Genomic DNA, 12,150 nt, shown 5'->3' with positions numbered 1-12,150 from the left:
GCCACGGGCATGGAGGACACAGAATTGATACACACTACTGTTGAGCGACTACTTAATGTGTAACTTGAGCTAGCTACATATCTTATATTGAGAAGGGAACCACAATATGCCTGTACCTACCTTACAAAATTATATATACAAACGTTTATTTGAAACAGTAGGAAGCCCAGATTGAAATATGAACAGTATTGTGAGAAAGGTAAGATTGCTGCTTGCTGTAAAGATGACGTATTGAGTTGCAGACATACACAACGGAAAGATTGTTACACCCTGAGCTTTACACCACAGCTTTATTCAGAAAAGAAAACACACACACACACACACACACACACACACACACACACACACACACATATATATATATATCCAAAAACAAAGATGATTTGACTTACCAAATGAAAGTGCTGGCAGGTCGACAGACACACAAACAACCACAAACATACACACAAAATTCAAGCTTTCAGAACAAACTGTTGCCTCATCAGGAAAGAGGGAAGGAGAGGGAAAGACGAAAGGAAGTGGGTTTTAAGGGAGAGGGTAAGGAGTCATTCCAATCCCGGGAGCGGAAAGACTTACCTTAGGGGGAAAAAAGGACGGGTATACACACACACACACACACACACACACACACACACACACACACACATATCCATCCACACATATACAGACACAAGCAGACATCTGCCAGCACTTTCATTTGGTAAGTCAAATCATCTTTGTTTTTGGATATTTATTTCCTACGTGGAATGTTTCCCTCTATTATAACCATATATATATATATATATATATATATATATATATATAAACAAAGATGATGTGACTTACCAAACGAAAGCGCTGGCACGTCGATAGACACACAAACAAACACAAACATACACACAAAATTCAAGCTTTCGCAACAAACTGTTGCCTCATCAGGAAAGAGGGAAGGAGAGGGAAAGACGAAAGGATGTGGGTTTTAAGGGAGAGGGTAAGGAGTCTGCAGACAAATCTGAAAATGCCTTTAAAGGTTAAAAATCCTTCCCTCTTGTGTCTGTATATGTGTGGATGGATATGTGTGCGTGTGCGAGTGTATACCCGTCCTTTTTCCCCCCCTAAGGTAAGTCTTTCCGCTCCCGGGATTGGAATGACTCCTTACCCTCTCCCTTAAAACCCACTTCCTTTCGTCTTTCCCTCTCCTTCCCTCTTTCCTGACGAAGCAACCGTTTGTTGCGAAAGCTAGAATTTTGTGTGTACGTTTGTGTTTGTTTGTGTGTCTATCGACCTGCCAGCGCTTTCGTTCGGTAAGTCACATCACCTTTGTTTTTAGATATATTTTTCCCACGTGGAATGTTTCCCTCTATTATATATATATATATATATATAAGGAGAAAAATACATTCTGGGACACCCTCAGGGAGACTATTGAAAAAAATCCCAAGAAGAAAGGAGCTGATTATCATGGGAGATCTGAATGGAAGGGTAGGAATTAGAGAATCCTGTAGAATAGTAGGAAAACATGGAGAAGACGAATATAGTGACAATGGGGAACGATTGATTGCAATTTGTGAACAATTTGATCCAAAAATTACCAACACATTTTTCAAACATAAGGACATCCATAAATATACTTGGCAACAGAACACTAAAGAACTTCGTTCTATAATAGAGTATATTATCATTAGGCAAACAAGTAGTTTCAAGGCAGTAGACGTCAGATCTTATAGAGGAGCCCAGTGTGGATCAAACCACTATCTAGTAAAAATGAAGTCTTTCTGGCCATGGAAGAATGCAAGGAATGATACAAGTAATATAAATAAAATGAACCAAACTGAGAAAGATGAAAATTTATCTTTTAATATTGACAGCCTACAAGACGAAAGTATCAGAACACTCTTTGCGGCCAGGATGGAAAGGAAACTGGTTGAATCATTTGAAGGAAGTACTGAGGAAATATATGACTATATAAAAACTAATGTGAAAATCATAGCAACACAGGTGTTGGGTAAAAAAGATAGCAACCAGAACCGTGCAGCAGAGTGGTGGTCAGAGGAACTAGAGGTCCTCGTTAGAGAAAAACGAAATGCGTTCCTTCAGTGGTTGAATGATAAATCAGAAGAAACAAGATCAATATACAAGGAAAAGAAGAATGAAGTCATGAAAAAAATAAGGATGGCAAAAAATGAAGCATGGGAAAGAACATGTGCCAAGGTGAATAGCAAATTAGGATTTGGGAGAGCAAAAGAAGCATGGTCTGTATTAAAAGGGCTTCGACTGGAAACGAAAAGCAAAACTAATCTCCAACTAATAACACAAAAGGAATGGGAAGAGTATTTCCAAAAATTATTCAATGAGGACAGAGAACAATATCTAGAAGAAGGAACAGCTGGAGAAAAAGGACATGAAATTGATGAGATCCAGATTTTAGAAAGTGAAGTACTTCAGGCGTTGAGAACAGGCAATATCAATCTGGAGTGTCTGAAATATGGGGGTGACAAAATTCTGAAAATGATAACACAGCTCTTCAACAAAATGATACATGGAGATTCAGTACCCAACGAGATGAAGCTAGGTTACATTAATACAATATTTAAGAAAGGGGATCGCAAAATTTGTTCAAACTATCGAGGAATTTGTGTTACAAACACATTAATGAGAATTTTTGCAAAAGTAATTAAAAACAAACTGGAAAAAAAATTTTAGAACCCAAGAAGAACAATGTGGATTCACGGCTGGGAGATCATGTGTAGACCATATTTTCACATTAAGACAGATTTTGGAGAAACATAGGAAAAAAATCAAAAAATATTGGATTAATTTTCATAGATTTAGAAAAAGCGTATGATACTGTTCCAAGAAAATAACTTTGGAGAGCACTACATATGGCAAACATAAACCCTTCCTTGATTAAAATAATACAACACATGTATAAAGATAACATTTGCCAAATGAAAGTTGGTAATAAACTTTCACAGAAATTTAGAACAAGCAAAGGCCTTTTACAGGGCTGTCTCATGTCACCATCATTATTTAAAATCTATATAGATATTAGTCTTAGAACACGGTCTCGTAAATGTAACAGTATGGGATTAGAAATAGGAGATGGAGTTTACCTGCATCATTTATTGTTTGCTGATGATCAAGTAGTCGTAGCACAAGATGGGGAGGATATTAATTATATGTGCAATCAACTAGCAGTAGCATACAAAACTTGGGGTTTGAAGATTAATTACCAAAAAACAGAATACATGACTAATGATTCAGATGAGCTATACATTGAAGGAAAGAAAATCAAAAAGATGAACACTTTTTTTTATTTGGGATCCATTTTAGAAATGGAGGGAAAATCGGAGTCAGAAATCAATAATAGAATTAGTAGCGGATGGAGGGTCATTGGGATGCTTAACTCAGTCTTATGGAGCAGGAATGTGATGAGCAGAACTAAAAAAATTATATACAAATCCATATTAGAGAGTGTAGTTCTGTATGGAACGGAGACCTGGACAATTAACATGAAGCACATTAAAAAATTACAAGCTCTAGAGATGGACTTCTGGAGAAGATCGGCAAGAATCTCCAGGGAAGAAAAGATAAGAAACACCGAAATAATAAGGAGAATGGAAATAAAAGAAAGAATATATGACGTTATGGATAGGAAGAAATTACAGTGGTACGGGCATGTACAACGAATGGAGAAAACCAGAATACCAAAATTGATACTGGAGTGGGAACCGAAGTGGAGAAGAAGAAGAGGACGACCAATGACCACCTGGATCCAAAATGTACAGCACACAATGAGGAGAATGGGTGCAGAGGAAGAGGACACACAAGATCGAAACACCTGGAGGAATTTTTTATTTATATATATATATATATATATATATATATATATATATATATATATATATATATATATATATATATTTTTTTTTTTTTTTTTTTTTTTTTTTGCAAAAAGGTACGGCCAAACTTTCAGGAAACATTCCTCACACACAAAGAAAGAAAATATGTTATGTGGACATGTGTCCGGAAACACTTACTTTCCATGTTAGAGCTCATTTTATTACTTCTCTTCAAATCACATTAATCATGGAATGGAAACACACAGCAACAGAACGTACCAGCGTGACTTCAAACACATTGTTGCAGGAAATGTTCAAAATGTCCTCCGTTAGCGAGGATACATGCATCCACCCTCCGTCGCATGGAATCCCTGATGCAGCCCTGGAGAATAGCGTATTGTATCACAATACAAGCACAAAGAGTCTCTACATTTGGTACCGGGGTTGCGTAGACAAGAGCTTTCAAATGCCCCCATAAATGAAAGTCAAGAGGGTGAGGTCAGGAGAGCGTGGAGGCCATGGAATTGGTCCACCTCTACCAATCCATCGGTCACCGAATCTGTTGTTGAGAAGCGTACGAACACTTCGACTGAAATGTGCAGGAGCTCCATCGTGCATGAACCACATGTTGTGTCGAACTTGTAAAGGCACATGTTCTAGCAGCACAGGTAGAGTATCCCGTATGAAATCATGATACCGTGCTACATTGAGCGTAGGTGGAAGAACATGGGGACCAATCAAGACATCACCAACAATGCCTGCCCAAATGTTCACAGAAAAATCTGTGTTGATGGCGTGATTGCACAATTGCGTGCGGATTCTCGTCAGCCCACACATGTTGATTGTGAAAATTTACAATTTGATCACGTTGGCATGAAGCCTCATCCGTAAAGAGAACATTTGCACTGAAATGAGGATTGACACACTGTTGGATGAACCATTCGCATAAGTGTACCTGTGGAGGCCAATCAGCTGCTGATAGTGCCTGCACATGCTGTACATGGTACGGAAACAACTGGTTCTCCCGTAGCACTCTCCATACAGTGACGTGGTCAATGTTACCTTGTACTGCAGCAACTTCTCTGACGCTGACATTAGGGTTATTGTCAACTGCACGAAGAATTGCCTCGTCCATTGCAGGTGTCCACGTCGTTCTAGGTCTTCCCCAGTCGCGATTCATAGGCTGGAATGTTCCGTGCTCCCTAACACGTCGATCAATTGCTTCGAACGTCTTCCTGTTGGGACACCTTCGTTCTGGAAATCTGTCTCGATACAAACGTACCGCGCCACTGCTATTGCCCCATGCTAATCCATACATCAAATGGGCATCTGCCAACTCTGCATTTGTAAACACTGCACTGACTGCAAAACTACGTTCGTGATGAACACTAACCTGTTGATGCTAGTACTGTAGAGCAACGAGCCACATGTCAACACAAGCACCGAAGTCAACATTACCTTCCTTCAATTGGGCCAACGGGCGGTGAATCGAGGAAGTACAGTACATACTGACAAAACTAAAATGAGCTCTAACATGGAAATTAAGCGTTTCCGGACACATGTCCACATAACATCTTTTCTTTATTTGTGTGTGAGGAATGTTTCCTGAAAGTTTGGCCGCACCTTTTTGTAACACTCTGTGTATATATATCTGTATACACTTGCGCACACACACACACACACACACACACACACACACACACACACACATATCCATCCGCACATATACAGACACAAGCAGACATATGTCTGCTTGTGTGTGTATATGTGCAGATGGATATATGTGTGTGTGTGTGTGTGTGTGTGTGTGTGTGTGTGTGTGTGTGTGTGGGCGTGCGCGAGTGTATACCTTGTCTGCTTGTGTCTGTATATGTGTGGATGGTGTGTGTGTGTGTGTGTGTGTGTGTGTGTGTGTGTGTGTGTGTGTGTGTGTGTGTGTGTGTGTGAGTGTGTATACCTGTCCTTTTTCCCCCCTATGGTAAGTCTTTACGCTCCCAGGATTGGAATGACTCCTTACCCTCTCCCTTAAAACCCACATCCTTTCGTCTTTCCCTCTCCTTCCCTCTTTCCTGATGAAGCAACCATGGGTTGCGAAAGTTTGAATTTTGTGTGTGTGTTTGTTTGTGTCTATCAACATACCAACGCTTTCGTTAAGAAGCTTGCTTTAAGAACACATGAAATCTACTTCCTGCCGGAACGTAACTATCATGTCGCATTGAACAAAAGCAGTAATCCCGAGTGGGGTGAGGAAGGAGGAGGGATAGCAGGAAGTGGATGGAGGTGAGAGAGGAGAATTGTCTGGCAGAGTATGTAGGGACTAGATGGCAGCAGGATAAGGCTGCCAGGTGCAGTGTTGGGAGGCTGTGGGGGAAGGAGGGAGGGGGGATCAAAATTGGGGAGGAGCAGAGAAAGAGAAAAAAACCAGTATGTACACTGCCAGAGAGTAGCGCACAGTGAGGGTGAGGGGACATGAATTTGGAGGAGGTGATAGGTCAGAGGGGGTGGAATGGTTGGGTGGAGAGTGTGGGGACAGTAGGTTGAGGTTGAGATAATTTTCAGAGCAGAGAATGTTTTGTAGCGATAACTCTCACCTGTACAGTTCAGGAAAGCTGGTGGTGGAGGAGAGAACCAGATGGTCCACACCACTGAAATAAAGCATGTTATGTTCAGCTACATGTTGTGACACAGGGTTGTCCACTTTGCTCTTGGCCACACTTTGGCAGTGACTGTTCATCCTGGTGGCCAGCTGGTTGGTAGTCATACCTATAGAAAAAGTTGTGCAATGATTGTGGCAAAATTGGTACATGACATGGCTGCTTTCACATGTGGCCTAGCCTCTGATGGGCTAGGATAAGCCTGTGACAAGACAGGAATAGGAAATGCTGAGAGGATGGATTGAACAGGTCTTGCAGCTGGGTCTTCCGCAGGGATGTGATCCTGTAGCAAGTGGTTGGGATTGGGAGTGGCTAGACTAGGCTGGACTAGGATGTTGTGGAGGTTGGTAGGTGATGGAATATCACTTTAGGAGGAATGACAAGGATTCTGAGCAGGGTGTCCCTTATTTCAGGGCATGACAATAGATAATCAAAGCTGTGATTTAGCTGTTCAAGTCGGGTAGGATATTGAGTGATGGAAGGGAATGCTTCTTTATAGCTGGTTCTTGGTAGTGATGGTGGGAAAATTAGGGGTACATGGGGTTATGGCGCAGAAACCCGTTTGCAGACTAGGGCTGGTGGTTAGTGCCTTTCTGTGAAGGCCTTTATGAGACCTTCAGCTTACTGGACAAGCGAATTTTCGTCACTGCAGATACGCAGCCCCTGGGTGGCAAGGCTGTAAGTAAGGGACTTTTTTTTGTGTGGAAGTGATGGTAGCTGTTGAAGTGCAGGTACTGTTTGTTGGTGGTTTGTGGGTTTAATGTGGACAATGGTGTGGATGGAGCCATCAGAAAGGAGGAACTCAATGTTCAGGAAGCTGGAACGCTGAATTGAGGTGGCCCACATGAAGTAGATGAGAGGGAAGGTCTGAGGTTGTCAAGGAATGAGGATACGCGTCTTGGCCCCGAGTGCAGATCATGAAGATAACATCAATGAACCTGAACCTAACTAGGGGTTTGGTGTTTTGGGGGACTAGAAAGGTCTCCTCTAAATGGCCCCATAAAGAGGTAGGCATAGGAGGGTGCCATGCAGTTGCCCATGGCTGTGCTGTGGATTTGTTTGTATATATGTTTTATCCTTATTCCTTCACAACTTTTAACATCTTCTCTCCCATCCACTCGGAGCTTCTCAACTCAGCATGCCACCTTCCTAGACATTCACCTCCTCCTTACACAACACAGGGACGGAGTACCTGCATTGACAAGAACTGCCTAGCCCAGTATGCTGAAGGTCTCACAAAAGCCTTCACAGACAGGCATTCCCCCAGACATAGTCCACACACAGATTTCCTGTGCAACCCCCCCCCCCCCCCTTCTGCCACAATCCCTCCACCATCCCCTTAGACCAGTCACAGCACCCCTTAATCACCCAATACCATATCGGACTGAAACAACTGAATCCCATCCTTTTGAGGGCTTTGATTACCTACAAGGTGTATCCCGAAAGTACGATTCCCAACGTTGTTTCCTTTAAAGTAGATGTGTTTAGCCAGGGTAACTGTGCATATGCAACAGATCTACAACCTGACAATCAAATGCCAGCCTGACAGGCAGTACCCTGAAAATGGTATCTTTTATTTGTTTGTTCTCCCGCCGTCTGAGGTTCGGTCAGTCTGAATCCTCAATGCACAAAACACAGTATCCACTGAAATTCATCGTCAACTCGGTCAGGTCTAAGGACAGATCATCATGAGCAAAAAGAGTGTGTGTTACTGGTGTAGGCTTTTTTCTAAAGGTCACGAAAGTATCCATGATTAAGAGTGCAGTGAGCCACTGTCCCTTATCAATGATCACCTGGTTGAGCTGGAGTGGCAGAGCATCCTGGAGAACTGTTACTTCACGATTAGGGAGATCGGCAGTCACTTTCCGTAGATATTGCAATCCTAGGTGCATGAAATAGTCACTAAGCACCTACTATTCAAGAAGTTGTGTGTCAGGTGGGTGCCTTAAAACCTGACACGTAAGTACAAAACAAAATGCTTTGGAGCAGCATGGTGATAAGCTTTTTTTTATTTTTATTTATTTATTTTTTATTTTTTAATTACACGTCAAGTTCCATAGGAACAAATTGAGGAGCAAATCTCCATGGTCACGGAACATGTCAGTACATGAAGTTAAAACACAAAAGTAATAACAGATAAAAATAAAATGCTTATGATCCCGAAATAAGTCAAGCCATAAGTTTAAGTAAACACAATCAACAATACAACAAGAATCAGCTTAATGTTTCGAGGAACTTTTCGACAGAAAAGAATGAGTGACCCATGAGGAAACTCTTCAGTTTCAATTCGAAAGGGCATGGATTACTGCTAAGATTTTTGAATTCCAGTGGTAGCTTACTGAAAATGGAAGCAGCAGTATACTGCACACCTTTTTGCACAAGAGTTAAGGAAGTCCAAAGGAAATGCAGGTTTGATTTCTGCCAAGTATTAACTGAGTGAAAGATGCTTATTCTTGGGAATAAGCTAATATTGTTAACAGGGAATGACAGTAAGAAATATATATATTGAGAGGCCAATGTCAAAATACCCAAACTCGTGAACAGGGGTCGACAAGAGGTTCGAGAACTTACACCACTTATTGCCCGTTTTTTAGCCAAAAACATCCTTTTAGAATGGGAACAGTTACCCCAAAATATAATACCACACGACATAAGTGAATGAAAATAAGCAAAGTAGACTAATTTCGCTGTCGAACGATCACTCACTTCAGATACCGTTCGAATAGTAGAGTAGTAAAAAGGCAGCATTAAGTCTTTGAACAAGATCCTGAACATGGACTTTCCACGACAGTTTATTATCTATCTGAACACCTAGAAATTTGAACAGTTTAGTTTCACTAATCATATGCCCATTCTGTGAAATTAAAAAAGTCAGGTTTTGTTGAATTGTGTGTTAGAGTCTTACTGTGACTTAGCATTAGTTTATTTTCTACAAGCCACGAACTGGTCATGAACTGCACTATTTGAAACTGAGCCAATGTTGCACACAACATCCTTTACTACCGAATTAGTGTCATCCGCGAACATAAATATTTTAGAGATACCCATAATACTAGAGGGCACATCATTTATATACACTATGTGATCAAAAGTATCTGGACACCCCCAAAAATACGTTTTTCATATTATATGCATTGTGCTACCACCTACCGCCAGGTACTCCATATCAGTGACCTCAGTAGTCATTAGACATCGTGAGAGAGAGAATGGGGGCACTCTGTGAAACTCACAGATGTCGAATGTGGTCAGGTGATTGGGTGTCACTTGTGCCATACATCTGTACGTGAGATTTCCACACTCCTAAACATCCCTAGATCCACTGTTTCTGATGTGATAGTGAAGTGGAAATGTGAACGGACATGTAGAGCACAAAAGCGTACAGGCCAACCGCGTATGTTGACTGGCAGAGACAGCCGACAGTTGAAGAGGGTTGTAATATGTAAAAGGTAGGCATCCATCCAGACCATCACACAGGAATTCGAAACTGCAACAGTATCCACTGCAAGTACTATGAGAGTTAGGCGGTAGGTGAGAAAACTTGGATTTCATGGTTGAGCTGCTGCTCATAAGCCACTCTTCACGCCAGTAAATGCCAAATGACGCCTTACTTGGTGTAAGGAGCGTAAACATTGGATATTGTGTGGAGAGACGAACCATGGTACACAACATGGCGATCCGAGGGCAGGCTGTGGGTGTGGCGAATGTACAGTGAACGTCACCTGCCAGCATCTGTAGTGCCACGGAGATGGTGGTATTATGGCGTGGTCATGTTTTTCATGGAGGGGGCTTGCACCCCTTGTTGTTTTGCATGGCACTATCACAGCGCAGGCCTACATTGATGTTTTAAGCACTTTCTTGCTTCCCACTGTTGAAGAGCAATTAGGGGATGGGGACTGCATCTTTAAACACGATGGAGCACCTGTTCATAATGCACAGCCTGTGGCGGAGTGGTTACACGACAATAACATCCCTATAATGGACTGGCCTGCACAGAGTCCTGACCTGAATCCTATAGAATACCTCTGGGATATTTTGGAACGCCGACCTCGTGCCAGGCCTCATCGACACCTCTCCTCAGTGCAGCACTCTATGATGAATGGATTGCCATTCCCCAAGAAATCTTTCAGCACCTGATGGAACATATGCCTACAAGAGTGGAAGCTGTCATCAAGGCTAAGGGTGGGCCAATACCATATAGAATTCCAGCATTACCAATGGAGGGCACCACGAATTTGTAAGTCATTTTCAGCCAGGTGTCCGGACACTTTTGATCACACAAGGTAAACAAGGAACATGAGTGACCCCAACACTGATCCCTGGGGGCACCCCCCACTTGACTGTTTAGGAGTGTGGAAATCTCGTGTGGAGACATATGAGACAAGTGACACCCAATCTCGTGACCACATTCGAAGTCCCTGAGTTCCGAGGGGCACCCCATTCTGCTCTCTCACGATGTCTAATGGCTACCGAGGTCACTGATATGGAGTACCTGGCAATAGGTGGCAGCACAATGCATCTAATATGAAAAATGTATGTTTTGGGGTGTCCAGATACTTTTGATCACATAGTGTATACTCCATTTTGTTTGCTTCATTTGTATGTTATTAATATTAAATTCACTATCTCTTTTACTAGGCCTTGTGTTTCTGCCTATTTGACCCTTTGCTGCCATAACTATTTCTCTCTATCTCCCAACATTTTAAAATCCATCTGCCTTATACAAGATGACTGGTCATTCCTCCATCAACCCAACTAATACGTCTTTGCAAAAAGGCACAACCAGGACACACTACAGCTCAGACAACTACCAGAGGAATTCACAAACTCATTTACTGCAGAACAATAAAAAATGTTTAGTTGAGAAGTATGAGGCTGCCATATCTGGAATGGGATACAGTGTTGCATCCAGCAGCCATTTTGGTAGTTTCACGATGTCCTCTCACGGATGAAATAACATACCACTAGCATAAAATAACCAGATTAGTGGATTTCTAAGTTGAGAGAGACACTAATTCTATGAGGAGAAACTGCACTGGTACTACAATATAACTATCACCTCTCCTTCTCCTTCTCTTGTGTCCCTGTGAGCAATATGCAACACTTCCGGCCTGCAACAAGGTGGTACTGCATTTCCGTTGCATTCACTTCTTCCTCTCCCTCCTAGCCATCAGTTGCACTTCCCTCCCAATCCCCCATCTCCTGTGTCCTCTTGTAAACTCAACCTCATCCCAGCTGAGCTGATGCCTCAGTAACATGTTGTCATCCAGGGCAATGTAGCTCTGACAAGGGGAGGCCGCCAATTGTGAAATTCAGATTCGATTAATATTGCGCATAATAAAAGCTCATGGCCAGAGGTGTAATGTGGCAAAGCACCAAGATGCACTTCTCAGCCGTTGTCGAGAAAATCGACAGTTAAAAGAAACCGTTGCGGTGAAATACTCTCTACGATTCATAATTCTACAGCGTTGTGGCGCAGCAGTAAGCACTCGGGTTCGTAATCCGAAGGTTGCCGGATCGAATCTCGCGCTATGCAACCTTTTTTTTAGTATTTGTTTTATATATATATATATATATATATATATATATATATATATATTACAAAAAACTAATAATAAAAAAAAATTGCATGGCGCGAGATTCGATCCGGCGACCTTTGGATTACGAACCCGACCGCT

Source organism: Schistocerca americana, chromosome 3 (genome assembly GCF_021461395.2).
Source record: "Schistocerca americana isolate TAMUIC-IGC-003095 chromosome 3, iqSchAmer2.1, whole genome shotgun sequence".
Lineage (NCBI taxonomy): Eukaryota > Metazoa > Arthropoda > Insecta > Orthoptera > Acrididae > Schistocerca > Schistocerca americana.
This window is presented reverse-complemented; position numbering follows the sequence as displayed.